The sequence below is a fragment of the Chrysochloris asiatica genome, unplaced genomic scaffold (assembly GCF_000296735.1).
Source record: "Chrysochloris asiatica unplaced genomic scaffold, ChrAsi1.0 scaffold00015, whole genome shotgun sequence".
Taxonomy (NCBI): Eukaryota; Metazoa; Chordata; class Mammalia; order Afrosoricida; family Chrysochloridae; genus Chrysochloris; species Chrysochloris asiatica.
In genome coordinates, this window is record NW_006408533.1 from 2,457,796 (window position 1) to 2,464,087 (window position 6,292).

A 6,292-nucleotide genomic window follows, 5' to 3' on the forward strand; every position below is an offset into this window, starting at 1 on the left:
TTTCTGATTGCTTCCAGGTAGATGTGATCAGGATGTGGGCTTTTCTTTTCACTCTTCTTATTGCTTAACTCAGAGTAATTTTCACAGATGTTTTCTGCCTCCCTGGTATATGGCAGTTGGTATTGGTTCTTGCCTGGATTTTGGTGTTTTATAAAGTGTGATTGTAACTTGACTATATGGCAGCAGTTGCTGTCTCTTCTTAGGTAATATAGGGAGAGAAAGAGTCCTCCAAAGGTAGAAGAGGGAGCACAAAATAGCAAAACAGCAACAGCAAAAAAAAAAAAAAAACAACAAAGAAAAAACAAAAAATAGACTGGTTATTATAGCCTATAATTACAGAAAAGGGAGAGGAAGAGAAGGAAAAAAAAAAATCTGCAGCCTAATACGAGTATGACTTTAATGTCGTCTTTCAGCTTCTTGCCTTCAAATCTATCTGATTGATTTCAAGATGCCACTGTTGGTTTTTATGCTATACCTCAGGATTTAATTTAATTTTGCACCTATTTTGTTTTTAAGCTCTCTTTCCCTCTCCAAACCCCTTGTTCTGGCTTTTTTGGTATTAAAAAAAAAAAAAAAACAGTTGAGGACCAACTTTTGGGCTGAGAGTATCTGTGTGCATGCATGGCAGAAGAACCCACCAGTGGTGAGGGTGGGGGGTGTCCACTCACTCAGGCACCCCATCTAGTCACCAGATTGGAGGTGTGCAAAAAGTGGGGCTGGGGGGAGGGCAATGAACAGGTACCAAGAAAAAAATGAAAATCAGAACAAAGCAAAACCAACAAAGTGTATTGTCCACCTTTGCCCTGAGGTTCCCACCGCATTTTTCCATGGTGTGTCTGCTCCCCCGCTTGGTCTTACCATTTGGTTTTGCCCAAGTTGTGGGCTCCAGGCCACCGAGACCAGCAGATTCAAAAGTAGTATGATTTCTTACTTTTGCTACAAGTTCCACTAGCCTTCAAACTTTAAAAATATTCCTTCCTATATGGTTCCGAGCCTTGGAGCTTTTCCCTGAATCTGCTTTGCCTGGTATTCTGTGGTATCGCTGATGGAGAACCTCATTGTACCTCTACCCTAGCTGCCATCAAGCCCCGCCTCAACTTGCTTGTTTTTGTAGTAGCCAGTCATACTGTCATTTTTGTTTTGGGTTTTTCCTGATGATCTTTCTTTGACAATATATCTTCTGTTGCTCTAGCTGCTCCAGGCTATTCTGCTTGTCCTTGCTAGTGGGAATGTCCCATGTCAGAAAATTCTGGATGGGACTCAGAATTTCACCTAAGGACCTATACAATGTAAAGGCTCTGCAAGAGGCCTATTTCACTGGGCAAGTTCCCATAGATAGTAGTCAATTTGATTTTTGTGCATTCCATCTGGTAAGGTTCATGTGTATAGTTGCTTTTTTTGTTACTGAAAAATGGTATTTGCAATGAACCTGTCATTGATCTTGCAAAATTCTGACTCAAAATTCTATCTTCAGCATCCTTTTTATCACCAAGGCTTTATTTTCCAATTATCAACCCTTCTTCTTTGTTTTGGACTTTTGTATTCCAATTGCTGGTAATTATCAATGCAACTTGATTACATGTCTGATCAATTTCAGCCTGAAGAAGTTGGTTGTTGTTGTTAAGTGCAGTTGAATTAGTTCTGACCCATAGCGACCCTGTGCAGGGTTTCCAAGGAGTGGCTGGTGGGCTTGAACCTCCAACCTGGCAATTAAAACCGACCTTGCAGCCCAGTGCTAACCCACAGCACCACACCAGGAAGAAATTGGTAGAATTCTTCAATTTCATCATCACTGACTTTAGTGGTTGGTATGCAAATTTGAATAATAGTGATATTAGCTGATATTCCTTGTAGGCATATGGATATTATCCTATCACAAACAGTGTTGTACTTAAGATAGATCTTGAAATTTTCTGTTTTATAAATAACCGAATGCCATTCTTCAATTTGATGTTCCTGGCATAGTAAACCATTTAAAATGGCCAATGTTAGTCCATTTCAGCTCATGGATGCCTAGGATATAGATATTTGTGTGTCCCATGTCATTCTTGGCAACTTCCAACTTTCCTAGAGTCATACTTCATATATTCTATGTTCTGATTATTAATGGATATGTTCAGCTGTTTAATTTCATTTTGAGTTGCGCCTCATCAGCAAATGAAGGTTCTGAAAGCTTTGCTCCATTCACATCTTTATGGTTAACTCTACTTCGAGGTGGCAGCTCTTCCCCAGTCAGACTCAGAGTGCCTTCCAATCTGCTCATCTTCCAGCACTATATTTGACAATGTTCCACTGCTATGCATAAGGCTTCCAGTGGCTAATCATTTAGGAGTGGTTTGCCATTCCTTCCTAGTGTGTGTTAGTCTAGAAGCTCAACTGAAACCTGTCCACCATCAGTGACCCTGCTGATATTTCAAATACTGGTGGCACAATTTCTAGCATCACAGCAACATATAAGCTTACAACAAGTAAGACAAACTGACAGACGAGTGGTGGCGAGGGCCCAAAGGACATAGTAAAATGTCTCTTCAGTGTTTCTGAGACCTTAAATCATCAGGGAAGCAGACAGCTTCATCTTTTTCCAGCAGAGTGACTGGTAGGCTTGCACTGCTGATATTTTCAGTTAGCAGCCAAATACTTTACCCACTGAACCACTAAGGCTCCTTAACACATGCTAAAGTGCTCAGTAAATATTAAGTTATTTTTTCGTTCTTCTTGTCGTTACTAGTAAGAATCATAATCCACTTTCCTTTTCATCTCTATTCTTCTCCTAGCTAATCCCACTTCCTTCATCAGTAAGCAGGTGCCTGAAGAGAGGTAGGCAAAAGGTAAAGGTGATGAACCCACCCAAAGGAGCACCAGAGTCTGAAGTTGCCAAGGCCTTTTTGTTTTGTTTTAAAAACTTAAAACTTAACTGAAAGCTATTACATTGTAAGTTTATTCAACTTCAACATGGCAGTGAGGGGGATGGGAGTGGGGATACTGAAAGCATTTTGATTCTCATAGTAGGGAATCTGGTCAGGGTCATGTAACCGATATAAACAGCACAAAGCTCGCAGTCTAAATACTAATACCTCATAGACTGAGTATCACACATCAGCATGACACATCAAACACAGTGTGTTTTTGAAGCAGATATCAAGTACCATTTTAACTCTTGATTATGTTCCCTTTGTTCGAGGGCAAAGGGAAAATAAATGAGTGAAGCATCCCTGGCCACATGATCAGTATTTTGGGAGCAGGGGATGGCAGTCCACACAGTGAGTTAAGGAAGGAAGGGGAAATGATTATGAAGCACCATCAAGGGCATGGTAGACATTAAGTTCATCTTTCTAAACATCTTATAAGCAGGGATTCGTAGGTCCATTTTACAGTTGTGGACTTGCTATGAGTTGCAATCGACTTGATGGCACTTAGCAACAAAAATTTTCTTGACAGAATCCCTGGATGATGCAAATGGTTAATAGCTGAACTGCTAACCATGATGTTGAAGGGTTGAGTCTACCTAGAGGTGTCTTAGAAGAAAATTCTACCAAAGCATCCAAAAACTCATCCACTGAAAACTATATGGAGCACAGTTCTACTCTGACACACATATGTTGCCATCACTTGGAACAGACTCAGTAGCAATAGTGTAATTGCTCAGTGATTTTGTTAGTGCTAAACACTATTGTATGTATAACCGACTCCACGGTATTTAACAACAACAACAACAAGGCATGTAGTTGGCTTTTAATTAGTATTTGTTAAATGAACAAATGAATGAATGTGCATAGAAATTAGAGTGTCCACCCAATGGGTAAGGAGCCCTGTTGGTGCGATCGTTAAATGTTAACTCAAAAGGTTGCTGGATTGAACCAACCAGCCACTGTGGAAGAGAATATTTAGCTTTCTGTTCCCCTAAAATTATCAAGCTAGGAAACCCTATGGGGCAGTTTGACTCGGCTGCACACAGCAACACCATGCAATGAGTTAAGCAAATTCACCTGAAGAGTAACTTTTGTACAGTAAAGTTGAAGGCCCAGAATCATGATGCACTTCTTATGGTCTTAGTATGGCTTTTCAATTGTGAATTCTGAAAGCTTAATGGAAAGACTGCTGGGAAGCATTAGGTAAAGTTAAAGTGAGTGATAGAAAAATGCAAAAAGCAAGAGGCTGAAGGGTTTAGGATGAGACGTAGGAGCTGAAAAGGCTCCCTTATTTTTGTTGCAGAAGGATTCAGGTGATAGCTTTGGGAGACGATGCAGATATCCATAGTAAGCTAGTCCTATCCCTTTGGTAGTTTTTATGAAGGAGATGGTGTTGCTTAGTGCCACCTTTTATTTACACTATACACATTGTGTCAATTTGATTGGTCACATTACTTAGATATACTGTATTGAAAATAAGAGATATAACCTTGGTAAGTAAGGAGAGGGTTTAAACCCAGGTTTTCCTGGGTGACCAAATTACCCATGATTTTAAATCTCCAGCCATTCTTTCTTTCATTCTACTGTTTGATCAGTTGGTTCAAGGTTATAAGGTTGACACAATGAAATGGTTAAATTCAGAATATAACCCAATTGTGTGGCAGTTAGATTGCTCAGGCATTAATTAATTATTTGTTAGTTTAAAAATTACATTTGGTTGACTTTAATAGATAAAATGTTAATTGCTCATTGCCTTTATTTTCACTTGCAAAAAAGTAGCAATACTAACATACGATCAGAGCAAGACTCAGAGCTAAGCTTTGTTGGTTGCAAAGAACAGAGACATCAGCCAGAGAGTGCTAGTGACAGTGTTCAGTGCAAGGATTCAGAAGGAAACAAGAGTATGGAAAATCATCTCATATTCTGGAACATAATGGAGAGCAACAGAGTGAAGTGGGTTTGAATTCTGGTTCTTCTACTTGTAAGATGTGTAACCTTGAGCAAGATGCATAACCCATTCCATTTCATCAGCTATTAAGTGGAAATCACAATCATCTCTACCAAAAAAGATCATTTTTAGAATTAAATTAGTTAATACAAGTAATCACTTGCAGTGCCTGGCATTGCGGTTCACTCGCCAAGTGCTTGACCCATCATTAGTACTGGTGTCATTACTCAGCACGTCAAGGATCCAGCATCAGCATGACCCATCAGTGCTCTACTGTGGTACTTGTAGAAAGGAACACTCCTTCTACACTCTACTATCAACTGAGGTTCTCTCTGAGTTTGATTCAGAACCTTCTCCTACCACTTCTTCTCTTCTCTACTTGGTTCACTCCCCACTCTGTCTATAATGATTTCAGATTGTCTCCTCCAACCATTCTTCCTTTCACTCCACTCTTAGCAAAACTACAAATAAACAAAAAGCAATGAAACAGACAAAACTGTCTCTTCACTTCTCAGAGAAAACAAAAGGAATTCTCTCAACTTTTATTACTAACAAATCTACAAATCTACCTGAAACTGTCATCATCTCACCTTCTTCTCTGAATTTGTGTCAAGGGAAATATAGTGTCCTTTCTATCTGTGCCCTCTTACTTCTAAGGAAACTTGTTTGTTATTGTTGGGTGCCATTGAGTCAGTATTGATGCATAGCAACCTTATGCACAACAAAACAAAACACTGCCAGGTTTGGTGCCAATCTCACCAGTGTTGATACCTTTGAGACCATTGTTGCTGCCACTGCGTCAATCCATCTCATCGGGGGTCTTCTTTTCTGACCCTCCACTTTACCAAATATGATGTTCTTCTCCAGGGTGCTTCATGATAATATGTGTGAAGTATGAGAGATGAAGTCTGGCCATCCTGGGCTCTAAGGAGCATTCTGGTTGCACTTCTTCCACCACAGATTTGTTTGTTCTTCTGGTGGGTCATGGTACTTTTAATGTTCTTCTCCAACACCATAACTCAAATGTATCAATTCTTCTGTGGTCTTCCTTATTCATTGTCCAATTTTTGCATGCATATGAAACTATTGAAAATACCACGGCTTGGGTCAAACACAACTTACTCCTCAAACTGACATCTTTGCTCATGAACACTTTAGAGAGGTCTTGTGCAGCAGATTATACTAATGCAATACATCATTTGATTTCTTGATTGTTGCTTCCATGAGTATTGATTATGGATCCATACAAAATGAAGTCTTTGAAAACTTCAATCTTTTCTACATTTATCATGATAGTATGTATTAGTCCAGTGGTGGGGACTTTTGTTTTTTTTACATTGAGGAGAAATTCATATTGAAGGCTGTGGTCTTTGATCTTCATCAGTATTTTAAGTCCTCTTCATTTCAGAGAGCAAGTTTGTATCATCTGCACATC